At 43.4% G+C, this 13,259-nt stretch overlaps 1 protein-coding gene across 5 annotated transcripts in view; it reads right to left on the reverse strand.

Moving 5' to 3' along the window:
- Positions 1 to 13,259, reverse strand: part of LOC139264446 (protein PALS2-like) — a 194,959-nt gene that overhangs the window by 130,221 nt on the left and 51,479 nt on the right. For 2 of the 5 annotated variants that reach the window (XM_070880931.1, XM_070880928.1), the window contains exon 2: positions 1,333 to 1,392. The exons of 2 other annotated variants lie outside the window; for them this stretch is intronic. The gene's annotated coding sequence lies outside the window, so the exon portion shown is untranslated. Of the gene's footprint in view, positions 1 to 1,332; positions 1,393 to 12,199; positions 12,254 to 13,259 lie in introns of all 5 variants that reach the window. One more of the 5 variants, XM_070880930.1, reaches the window with a different exon arrangement.

A 13,259-nucleotide genomic window follows, 5' to 3' on the forward strand; every position in this document is an offset into this window, starting at 1 on the left:
CTCTAAATCTAACTTTATGGAAGTATTTCTGAAGAAACATGTATAGTTTAAGCTCATTAGACCAGAACCGCTTGAAGACAGGTGGACATCTGCCCAAGGGACAAATTTTTATACTTGTCCATGATCCACTGTCTCAGATGAACATACAGAAAGTCAGTCTGTAAAATGAAGCATTAATAGCAGTTTCCATCACAAGAACATCTATAGAAAAAAAAATCTCAGCATAGGGACACACAGAACTGTTCAACAAATTAAGCCTTTGCAAGATTGTTACCGTCATCAGAAAAGTTTGATTTGAAATGATATTGTTCGTCTTTGATAATTAATGTTTTTTTTAAAGTCACATCTGCTTGGCTTAAAATTATCAAAAAGAAATGTAAATTATTTTTGACAATCCCTTCAGGAGTCACTCATTAACCTCTAATTTCCTCATTATATTTTATAGAAACCAACAAATAGCATTTTAGAAAGAAAATGAAGCTGGCAACGTTGTTATATGCATGTAGCAAATCAGATCAGATTGGTTTAGTTCAGCAACAAACTAAAATTATTTCCTTTACAGAACCATTTCAAAAAAGGGGCATCAGATCAAGAGCTATCCCAAAAACATTGTATTCAGCATGTATAAACAAAAAGGGCTTCAAACAACTATATTCAAGTCTCCATAGGCACTCAGCTGGAACCAATTATCCACCCAAGTGTTCTGCATTTATCTCTCTTCGATGGCTAAGCAACAAGATTTTCAAGTTAACTATAATTATAGCTGTAAAACACATTACTTATCAGTACAAAACCAAAAAGATAATCAGAATAATGAACTTCTAACAAGCAATACCTTACTACATTCTTACACGGACTACGTTATTTTGCAAATTTAAGAACACAGCATTTCCAATTATGTTGCTAAAGGCCATGTTTTAAACTGAAGAACTTGCTGGAATGCTTAGCATTTTAACAGCAATTCTCTCAGCAAGAGTTGTTTATCTGCACAAATAAAGCCTTCCATGGTATCATACTAAATGGACAAGTAAAATTATTGAAGTTCTACTGATTTTGATTTTAATAAACAGATTTGCAACTGTAACAGCCTTTAATCTAAAATGCTTTCCTAAAAACAACTATTCTTGATAAACGGCCTATAATGTCTAGATATAACCATGGTGAGTTTTCAAATGGAATTAATGAGTGAATGGCACCATCGCCAAGTCCCCCACCATCAATATCCTGGAAGCTTAACTTGACCAGCCATATCAACCCCATGGCTGTAAGAACAGAATAGAGGCTGGATACTCTGACAGATTGAGTACTCGCCTGTTGATCCCTCAGACTCACCAACTGCAAGGCTCGTCAGGAGTATGATCAAATACTTGCCACCCGCCTGGATAGGTGCAGCTGCAAGACAAGAAGCACATTATCCAGGAGAGATCAGTCCATTTAATCACTTCTCCTTCACTACACAATATCCACCACCTACAGTACTGTACCTACAGTATGTACTGTAGAAACTCGCCAGTTACTTCAACTGTACCTCCTCAGCCCTGTGACCACTGGGAACACTATCACCTCCAAGTTATATATATAAACTTGGTGATATATATAGATCACTATCCCTTCATAGTCACTAGCTCAAACACTCTCTACCACCGCAAGGCACCATTACCATAGGAATACAATGGTTCAAGGAGAAGGCCCACTGCCAACTTCTTAGGGTAACTAGGAATGGACAGTAAATGCAGTCCTGACAAAGTCACCCATATCCTGAGATAAAATAAATGTAAGCATGTCATAGTACTCAAAACTGAAATATTTTAAGTTTGCTAACTTTTTTTTAGTCTACTCCTGATAATTGAAGATCATTTTCATGAGACAGAAATTAATTAGCCAATAAATTAAGCAACATAACATTACAAAATGGGAAGCGGTGCATCATTACTGTATTCAAAGTAGTCTGCATCAATAGTGATTGTTTAACACCAAAAAGAGTTAGCTGAATCCCCATCAAGAAAGGTCTATATTTCCGACAGGATGCTCCATAATCGTTAAGTGATTATGCTAAATAGTGACACATTTTCTGACCTGGCACAAAGCGAAAATGTATTAAATTAAATGTGTTATAAATGGTACAAAATATGGAGTTTTCCCATAATAATACAAAGAGTTCTGATGATGGGTCATAGACCTGAAACGTTAACTGTTTCTCTCCAGACCTGCTGAGATTTCTATTTTTATTAATACAAAGGAGATTAGGCAGCATGAGTTAAGACAGAAGTTTTGTTTTTAAAAAGACTTCCCCCTTCCAAGAGAGGGATCCCAGAACCAGTTTGGCAATGAGACCCCAGGCTCCTGCGATCTACATTATCTCCCACACCCCAAAAGAGATTGCCCACTGCCTGCACTCTGCCTTCATCCAGTGCTTGGCAACCCTGAGCCACCAGCATTGCCTGGATCAATGCTTGTGCTTACAAAATGTACTGAACTCGAAGGTCTGCATGACAGGTCAGCAGTTTGAACATGCAAAGGATTGCCTGTAAATGTGGACGCTAATAAACACAAATAAACATCCAGCCCCAGACAGAAATGTAATAATGTCACAGATCCCCTGGATCCTCTAGGGTACAAAGACCTCAAATAAGTTTGAAACCAAGAGAGCAATCCATAATTTGTCACAATCCAACAAGTGTGTAAACTTTTACTGAATTTAATAAAACTTTTAGGTAAAGATATGCAACATTTTAATACCTCGAGAAACCAGAGATCACATTTAGTCTAAAGAAGGTATTACTGTATTGAGTTATAATGGCATAGTCTCGGCTTTCAATGTTCATTCCTTGACAGGACTATTTGAGTACACCATGAAGGAAACTTAATCAATACCCTGTATAGCAGTCATGATAGATAAAAAATGAATTTTGACTGACTTATGTGTACGGTGCAGACTGTCTGAGGACAAAAGAATGACTAGTGTGAAAATGGATCTGGTTAAGCTGGAAATAAGGCACATTGCTCAAGCACAATAGAGTACTTTATTCTGTATCTGGCTAAATCAACCAAGAGTGTGGTTAATGCTGTTTGCAATGAATGTGAAACTGTCCCATTCTAAATTGAAACCACACCTGCCAATATGGTTTGTTGTGTCAATCCTATGAGGAGCTTATTTATTTCAGGATGCAAGTTAACTAAATTGGTGACACTACTCCAGGAAGGAAGAGTGTGAAAATATTTAGTAAAAAGAAAATTCTGCACACATAAAAGGACGGGACTTGAAAGTTTAAAAACAGCAAATCATGAGAGTATTGCAAGACATTTTTGTGGCACATGGCAACTTTTCAGGTAAACAAATTTTTGTTAGAACATGCAGTACTATTTTTAACTAGAGTTTGTTTTTCAAAAAACTTTCCCTACAAATCATGCAGAAATAATTAAATGCAGGACAGCTGACTTAAGTTCTTACTAAGCTCACTATTTTTATGTTCTTTTGTGCTCAAGGTAAAGATCAATACTGGGAAGCTTTCCCACTTTTGGCATCGTATTGACGTAAATCACTCCGAGTACAGAGTGCACTGAGATGCAGGAAAAAGCTCCTTTTACTGTGCCCCAGTATCAGGGCATCTATTGATTAATGTGAAGTTTAAGTTTCCCACACATACAAATGTTTCACACGAGCAAGACCTGCACCCCATCAGGCAGGGCTGGATTCAAATTCACATCCTAGAACTCGTAAAACACCTTGTAAACTGAATATACTGTACAGCAGCTATGACCATCACTCCTTAAACACTCAACCAGCAGAACAAGTTATTTTTAATTCCTGAGTGGCAATAACTGTAGGGACTGAAAGAGGGAAGGTACCACCCATCGAGTATGGATAAAACCATCTAGTACATCATCATCATAGGCAGTCCTTTGGAATCGAGGAAGACTTGCTTCCACTCCTAAAGTGAGTTCTTTGGTCGCTGAACAATGCAGCACGAGAGCCACAGACCCTGTCACAGGTGGGACAGATATTCGTCGGGGGAAGGGGGGGTGGCACTGATTTACCACACGCTCCTTCCACAGCCTGCGTCTGACCTCTTCACGCTCACAGCTTTGAGATGCACTTTCTCCACCTCGGGCGGTCTTCGGCCAGGGTCTCCCAGGCGTCAGTGGTGATGTTGCACTTCACCAGGAAGGCTTTGAGGGTGTCCTTGTAACGTTTCCGATGCCCACCTTTGGCTCGTTCGCCACGAAGGAGCTCCGCATAGAACAGTTGCTTAGGGAGTCTCGTGTCTGGCATGCGAACTAAGTGGCCTGCCCTGCAAAGCTGATCGAGTGGGGTAAGTGCTTCAATGCTGGGGATGTTAGCCCAGGCTAGGACACTGATCTTGGTGCGTCTGTCCTCCCAGAGGATTTGCAGGATCTTGCGGAGACATCGTTGGTGATATATCTCCAGCGACTTGATGTTGTCTTCTGTAAGTCGTCCATGCCTCTGATCCATACAGGAGGGCGGGTATTACTACAGCCCTGTAGACCATGAGCTTGGTGGTAGGTTTGAGGGCCTGGTCTTCGAACACTCTTTTCCTCAGGCGGCCGAAGGCTGCACTGGCGCACTGGAGGCGGTGTTGAATCTCCGCATCAATGTCTGCCTTTGTTGATAAGAGGCTCCCGAGGTATGGGAAGTGGTCCACGTTGTCGAGGGCCGTGCCGTGAATCTTGATGACTGGGGGGCAGTGCTGTGCAGCGCGGACAGGCTGGTGGAGGACCTTTGTCTTACGGATGTTAAGTGTAAGGCCTATACTTTCATATGCCAGGATATACATCGACTATATCCTGGAGTTCAGCCTCAGAATGTGTGCAGACGCAGGCGTCATCCGCGTACTGCAGTTCAACGACAGAGGTTGGGTGATCTTGGGCCTGGCCTGGAGGCGGCGTAGGTTAAACAGCTTCCCACTGGTTCTGTAGTTTAGTTCCTCTCCAGCGGGGAGCTTGTTGATTGTGAGGTGGAGCATGGCAGCGAGGAAGGTTGAGAAGAGGGTTGGAGCGATGACGCAGCCCTGTTTGACCCCGGTTAGGACGTGGAATGGGTCTGTAACAGATCCACTGGTAAGGATCATGGCCTGCATGTCGTTGAGGAGCAGGCGAAGGATATTGACAAACTTTTGGGGGCACCCAAAACGTAGAACGACGCTCCATAAGCCCTCACAGTCGACAGTGTCAAAGGCCTTTGTAAGATAGAAAAAGGCCATGTATAAGGGTTGGCGCTGCTCCCTGCATTTTTCCTGCAGTTGTCGTGCTGCAAAGATCATGTCCGTTGTTCCCCGTAGGGTACGAAATCCGCACTGTGACTCCGGGTGAAGCTCCTCGGCCACAGGGAGAAGACGGTTAAGGAGAACTCTAGTGACAACCTTCCCAGTGGTTGATAGCAGGGAGATTCCCCTGTAGTTGCTGCAGTCAGATTTGTTCCCCTTTTAAAAAATGGACACGATCACTGCATCTCTGAGATCACCCAGCATGCTCTCCTCCCTTCAAATGAGAGAGATGAGGTCATGTATCCGCGCCAACAGCGCCTCTCCGCCATACTTTAGCGCCTCAGCAGGAATTCCATCCGCACCCGTAGCCTTGTTATTCTTGAGCTGTTTTATGGCTTTGCCTACCTCGTGCAACATTGGAGTTTCACTGAGGTGATGGCGGGTCGCATGCTGCGAGATGGAGTCGAGAACACCCGAGTCAAAGGCAGAGTCTCGATTGAGGAGATCTTCAAAGTGCTCCTTCCAGCGGGCCCCGACAGCCTCGATGTCCTTGATGAGTGTTTCCACGTTCTTGGCCAGGAGTGGGGTGGGGCCTTGGGAGTTTGGACCACAGGTGGCCTTGACTGCAGCGAAGAATCCTCGTATGTCGTGGCTGTCGGCTAGTTGTTGTATTACCTGCGCTTTCTCCATCCACTACCTGTTCTTTAGGTTCCGGGTTTTTTGTTGGACCTCAGCCTTGAGCCATCTGCAACGTTGCTTTGTAGCTCCCGAGTTTGGTTATTGCTCAAGGCTCAAAAATGCTCTGTGCTTACGATCTATTATCTCTTGGATCTCCTGATTGTTTTCATCAAACCAGTCCTGGTGTTTTCTGGTTGAGTACCCAAGAGGGCAGACCAAGCGCTGTGGGCATTGAGCATCTCAGGATCATCAAGGCACGTCAGATTGGCTGTGAGGCACTGGCTGTATAGGGCTCTCTTAACTGGGTCTTTAAGTGCCCCAGCATTAACTTTTTTGCAGCACTGCTTCTGCTGTCCCCTCTGCTTTGGGGCTATGTTAATATTGATGATGGATCGGATTAGGCGATGGTCCGTCCAGCAGTTGTCAGCCCCTGTCATGGCGCGGGTAATGCGCACAAGCTTGCAATCCTTGGCTCGGACGATGAAATAGTCCAGCAGGTGCCAGTGTTTGGAGCGAGGGTGTTGCCACGATGCCTTGTATTTGTCCCTCTGGCAGAACAAGGTGTTGGTGATGAGGAGTTCGTGTTCGAGACATTTTTTCAGGGGTAGGGTGCCGTTGGAGTTGGATTTCCCTACCCCCTCTCTGCCAATCACGCCTCCCCAGAGGGCTGTGTCTTTGCCGACCCTGGCACTAAAGACTCCTAGGAGGATCAATTTGTCGTCCTAGTACAGCAGGATTCACAGCACCAGAAAATCTGTATTCCTTATTAATACAATGGATAGTAAAATATACTGTCACAGTTATACAATTTTAAAGGCTGATCATGCTCCACTGCAAGTCTTTCCAAAGTGCCAGAACCAAAAATGGCCTTTTCAGGGTCATTCTAGTCAGGCGATTGGTAGTTTTTTGCAAGAACGAGCCAACTTCCAGCACCTTGGCTATCCCAGCATGAAGTGTTTATGATGCAGGTGTGGATACATCAAAATTCTGGCGGCTGCGATATATTATTGTAATTGCTGATTAGTTCATGCTCACAACTAACCCCACAGATCAAATTGTTTTAATTTAAAAACTATTTATAGCTACGATTAGTTACCCACTCCCTTCTCCAGTTAATCCTCCACTCTGGGCAATTTACACACTCACCCAGTACTCCAGCTCAGCCACTCATTGAAGCACTTCCAGACTCCATGGTCGCTTCCATGGTCGTGCCATGACACTGTGGCTGACAGCCTCTGGTCTGTGCTCCGCCACATTCATACAGCTGACAACCCCTCCCTCATGAATAGTGGAATCATTAGCAGTGCCTTTGGAGTTTCTTTTTACAATTCAAGCTGTCACTCGGCATATTTTATCTATTACCACAAAAGGTAGTTTCCTCAAGCAGGCCACATAAATCAAATCTTACCCTTGTGTGCAATGGATGAGGTACTGTGGGCCCAAGTTTCCACAAGAAAAAAAACGGGCGCCCAGCTTTCGCGCCTAAAACGGCGCCTAAAAAAATCCTCGGTATTCTCCACCTACTTGCAGGTCCTCTGGCCCTCGGCGCAGCCAGCACGAGCTGTGGGGGGGCGGAGCCAGGTCCCTGCGCTGAAAACAGTGCCGGGACCTCTGCACATGCGCGCTACAGTGAGCACGCAAGTGCAGTAGCTCCAGGCGCCGAACTGTGTGGGAGGGGCCCGAAGCACGCAGCCCCTAGCCCTGGCCCAATGGCCTCACTGGGGCTGCGTGAATAAGGCTCCTCCCACGGCCAGCTCCTGCTGCCCCCCCCCCCCCGACCAGACCTGACACCCGCTCCCCCCCCTGCCTCCGGACCAGACCCGACACCCGCTCTCCCCCCCTGCCTCCGGACCAGACCCGACACCCGCTCCCACCCCCCCACCCGCCGACCAGACCCGACACCCGCTCCCCCGCCCCGACCCGCGCTCCAGCCCCCCCCCCCCCCCCCCCCCACTGGACCCGACTCCCACTCCCGGACTGGATCCGATCTGACCTCTCTCTCTCTCTCTCCCCCTCCCGCTCAGCACGAACGGCTGCAGAATTCTCCGTGCCTGAAGCACTTTCACACAGGTAGGAAGATGGTTTATTTAATCTTTTCTTGGCTTATAAATGTTTTTTCAGGTTGGATTTATTTGTATAATATTTGTAGAAGTATAAATAAGGATTTATTGTAGAATTTAATGAGTTCCCTTCCCTCCCCCCCTCCTCGTTCTGGACGCCTAATTTGTAACCTGCGCCTGATTTTTTAATGTGTAGAACAGGTTTTTTCAGTTCTACAAAAATCTTCACTGGCTCCATTCTACTTTAGTTTAGAGTACATTTTCACTGTGGAAACTTTCAAATCAGGCGTCAGTGGCCGGACACGCCCCCTTTTGAAGAAAAAATTCTGTTCCAAAGTAGAACTGTTCTACCTGACTAGAACTGCAGAAAAAAAAAATGTGGAGAATTGCGATTTCTAAGATAGTCCGTTCTCCACCAGTTGCTCCTAAAAATCAGGCGCAAATCATGTGGAAACTTGGGCCCTGTATCTCTGGGCTAAGGATCTGCACTTTTACCACTGGATTATATCAGATATAGTCTGGACAGCCCACTGTACACAGTACTCTGATCTTTCCATTGGCAAAAAAAAAGTGTTGATAGGCCATATATTTCAGGCTAATTTACAAGAAATACACAAACAAATTAGATCAGCAGAAGAACTGGTGACACAGGCAGATGTCACAGGGCTGAAGATTGCTCAAAAAGCAGCAGCGAGCAGAGTGGACACAGAGGGACAGAGCAGCAACTGACATCATGGTACAGAGGACAGACAGGGAGCACTAACCAGCCAAAACAGGAAGCAAGGCAGCAATGTGTCTATACGGAGTGTTGAGTATTCTTGTAAAATGTATAGGTGTCAGAGAACAGCACAAAAAGTGTTACAAAGATTCAAACTTGTGATTTTTAGGAATGTTTTGTTCAAATGCTGGACAAGGAATTTAAAAAATCGTTTTCATGCACAGCTTATTCAAGTTGCGACACGTGGATCTGATCCCATGCTCCAAGAAATTTGATATCTCTGCAATAAATTATTGACTCCAATGCAACTATTTATTTTGAGGATTTTAGTCTTCCTCTCCCCTCCCAGTCTTTTACATGTGCTTTTTATATAAGCACACACTTTTATGTTACTATAGTTGATCTCAGTGAACTGCAGAACAAAAAGATTTGCATTTATATAGTGCCTTTCACGACCACCAGATGTCCCAAAGCACTTTTCAGCCAATTAAGTACTTTTTTTTGTGAAAGAACTGAAACAATTTTATATTTATCTCAGCCAGACAGGTCCCCAGATACAAAGCGGTCACTCAAAACTATAGACACAATGGAATGCCTGGAGCAGAGGCACTTGTTAAACAAAACTTCAAAGCTCATCCAGGCCTCTCTCACCCAGGAACTGCCAAATGCTGAGGAAAATGCAGGGTTTCATTTCTCAATTTTGAAGAAGGGTCTTAACCTGAAACATTAATTTGTCTACTTTCTCATCGAATGCTGATTTACAATGCTTCATCTGCCCTCATGAGATTAATCCGATCAAATATCTACTCTCCTTTCTTGCAGATAGGTTATCATTCTCAGCTGAGATCTTGGAGTCAAAATTTCCATCTTAAATCACAGTTCAAAATTATTCACATTCCCCTTATATAACGGAGGTTATAAAATGAAGCACCACAGCACAATTTTATAATTTCTAAAAAAGGACAGGGGTTAGATTTCAGCATTAATTACATTAATTAATTACATTAATTACATTAATGTATTACATTAATTAATTAACAGATAGGTAAAGTGGATGTAAGACATCAGGGTTCAACTATTGCTGAATGCAATACCTGATGCAACACTAAGGAATACAGGCCAGAAAGATCAAAGGTTTGATCCCTGGTCTGTACTGAGTTCATTTTACCCAGCGATACAACAGCAGCGACATGCTTTTATAGAGCTCCTTTAATGTCGTAAAACATCCCTTCACAAGAGTGTTGATACGAGTCACACAAGGAGATAGTAGGACACGTAAGATAGGTTTTAAGGAGCATCTTAAAGGAGGAGAGAGAACTAGAGAGGCGGAGAGAATTAGGAGGGAATTCCAAAGCTTAGAGCCTAGGCAGCTGAAGGCACGGCCAACAATGGTGGAGTGATTAAAATCTGGGATGCGCAAGAGGCCAGAATTGGAGAAGCACAGAGATCTGAGGGTTCTTGTTATGTATGTAATAACTCGACAGACTAAATACTGTAAACTAACACAGGTACAAATCTGGCTCTGTTTTATTAGGGCCCAAAGTGTTAACATTACAAGATGGCTTGCCTTTTATACCTGGGCCGCACACAGGTACAGCCCAATGACCTCAGACAGTGGCGCCACCTGGTGGCTAGTAACCCCAAGCATACATACATGACAGTTCTAGGAACGATGCAGAGATAGGCAGGGGTGAGGCCATGGATGGATTTGAAAGCAAAGATGAGAATTTTAAAAATCAAGGCTTTGCCACACTGGGAGCCAATGAAGGTCAGCGAGTACAGGATTTGGTCTGAGTTAGGATACAGACAGAAGAGTTTTGGATTAGCTGGGGAGAGGGAGAGAATCAGTGAGGTACTACAACTGACCTCAATAACCCAGACTGAAGGGATAAAACACGATTTCCAATCCTGAATGCAATCCTCCAACACCTTCTTCTCACTTAACATCCACACAGAAGATTGCTCCCCCAACCCCCGAATTTGTAAAAAGCATTCTAGCCAGAACTTCAAAGATGAACTAAATGGCACACAACACCCTGAACCAACTGGTTTATAGTGCATGTCTTTAATTCTGTATTTAAAAAAATATATTTAAAAAAAAAAGAGAACAATTTTTCCAAAGTGAACAATTTTTCCTGCAGGCAGCACTCAATGTGAAGGACTCATTGAAAATCCCCATTAAAATAAGCTGCCTCTGTCGAGTACACTTATACAATGGCATTCGAGGAATTTTTTTTGCGTCCAATTAGTGCCAGAGTGGGTACAGTGGTTAAACAGAGTGTTTAGTGCTGAGCACTAATACTATCCAAATTGCAGCCCCACAATGCTGACCCCAGTATCACTACAGCTTAAGTATGCTTGCACTGTACAATTCCTCACAGCAAATTCCCAATCTTAAAAGACTTATGGAAGTGAATCCACAGCACCTCTTAATTTGTGTGTTTATGGTTGATGTGCCTACACCTGTGGATATCCAAATGCACCCCAAACTCAGCCTGCTTCTCAATTACATCTAGCTCTGTCGAGCAAGGAAAGGGAGAGGGGCAGAAAGACAACAGTAAGTTGCTTATTGCTACAGTCATACAGGGTATTGATGAGGCCACACCTGGAATACTGCGTGCAGTTTTGGTTTCCATATTTAAGAAAGAATATACTTGCTTTGGAGGCAGTTCGGTTGATTCCGGAGATGAGGGGGTTGACTTATGAGGAAAGGTTGAGTAGGTTGGGCCTCTACTCACTGGAATTCAGAAGAATGAGAGGTGATCTTATCGAAACGTATAAGATTATGAGGGGGCTTGACTAGGTGGATGCAGAGAGGGTGTTTCCACTGAAAGGGGAGACTAGAACTAGGGGGCATAATCTTAGAATAAGAGGCTGCCCATTTAAAACTGAGATGAGGAGAAATTTCTTCTCAGAGGGTTGTAAATCTGTGAAATTCGCTGCCTCAGAGAGCTGTGGAAGCTGGGACATTGAATAAATTTAAGACAGTGATATCATTTAAGAAACTGTCTAAGGGACTAAGGGGTTATGGGGAGCGGGCAGGGAACTGGACCTGAGTCTATGATGGGATCAGCCACGATAATGTTAAATGGCAGAGCAGGCTCAAGGGGCCAAATGACCTACATCTGCTCCTATTATTTCTTAAGCTGGGTTCTGCACTTCTCCATGTAGCCAGTGATCAGGTAGGCATGTGTCACCTGTGATGGGACTTCTCTCACTCTTCATTCATATAAATTATTTGGACGCAAGACACAACAGTTTTCAGATACCAAAATTAGGGAGCATGGCAAACTGTGAGGAAAAATGCAGGAGACCAAACAGAGTTGTTGACAGCTACAGCTCAACATAGAGAATGAGAAAGTAGTACAATTTGTCAAAAACACTGGGCTCAATTTTCCCCAAAGCCGTTTTTTGGCGTACTTGAAGAGTTACACCCATTTTCTGGGGGCCCAACTCTCTCTCTCTCCCCCTCTGCTGCTCGGGCCGTGCAACTGCATCTACTGCACTGATTTTCTTACCTGCGCCGAATTTCTTAACTGTCCAGAAGGTTTTTCCACAGCGGTCACACCGTCCTAAGAAAAATTGGAGTAAATTGGAGCTAGCCAAACTTGCTTAAATGGGCAGAATTGGAGCAGGTGGCAGGTTACGCCCCCAATGACGCAAAAAAAAAAACAAACCTAAAAAAAAATCATAACTGAGTTATACGCTGTCGCACAATCTTTTCGTTTAGGGGCCATTTTCATTTAGGCCAAAAAAAATGTGTGCTAAGAAAACGGCGCAGATAACTGGTGAAAATTGAGCCCAATTGAAAGGAAGTATACTCATTCTAGTGAATCTTTGCTGTACCTTTTCCATTGTTCCAATATATTTCCTATATTGGAATGTCAATTTTCTAGAGTGGAAGAACAAAGTTTAGGGTTCAATGCAAATACAAAAGGCCATTAAAAATAGGATTGAGTTTTATACCTAGGGGCTTTCACATTTCAATATCTTTTTGACTATTTTGCCATAACGCATTTGAAAAGAAGTTATCTTTAGTGTTTTTTTTAAAAAGCAAATTGTATTCGTTAAAAAAAAATACACCTTAACCAGAGGTGATTAATACGCTGAATGGAAGTTATTTTCCCCAGAGAATGAATAAGCTATTTGTTAGCTTCTCTAGGTAATTGAAAAACTAGTGGCAGGTAGGTTGCATGAACAATAACGCTTTTTATAGAGATTTGCAAAAGGTTTAAGCAGGCTCAGAAAGTCAGAAATACTGGGAGAAATAGTTAATAGGCATCTTGTTACGACCCAATAATGTGAGGTAGCTTAAAGTGTTCTTTATTTTGTATCATTACATGAAGATAAACTGTACCAACTGAAATAATTGGACGTGATCATAACTGCTGCTCCATATTTAACTCTGAAATAAAGTAGCTTAAATGATTCGTATTATGTCCCATTTCACCAAACCATGGCAAGGGATCCTAGTTTTGGCTTAAGTAGGTTACCTTCAATCACTTGGCATTGCCAAAGTACTGCCACTTTCAGCTCCTTCATCCTCCATAATGAAATGCAGAGCTTTTCATTCAGAAA

The sequence above is a fragment of the Pristiophorus japonicus genome, chromosome 5 (genome assembly GCF_044704955.1).
Source record: "Pristiophorus japonicus isolate sPriJap1 chromosome 5, sPriJap1.hap1, whole genome shotgun sequence".
NCBI lineage: Eukaryota > Metazoa > Chordata > Chondrichthyes > Pristiophoridae > Pristiophorus > Pristiophorus japonicus.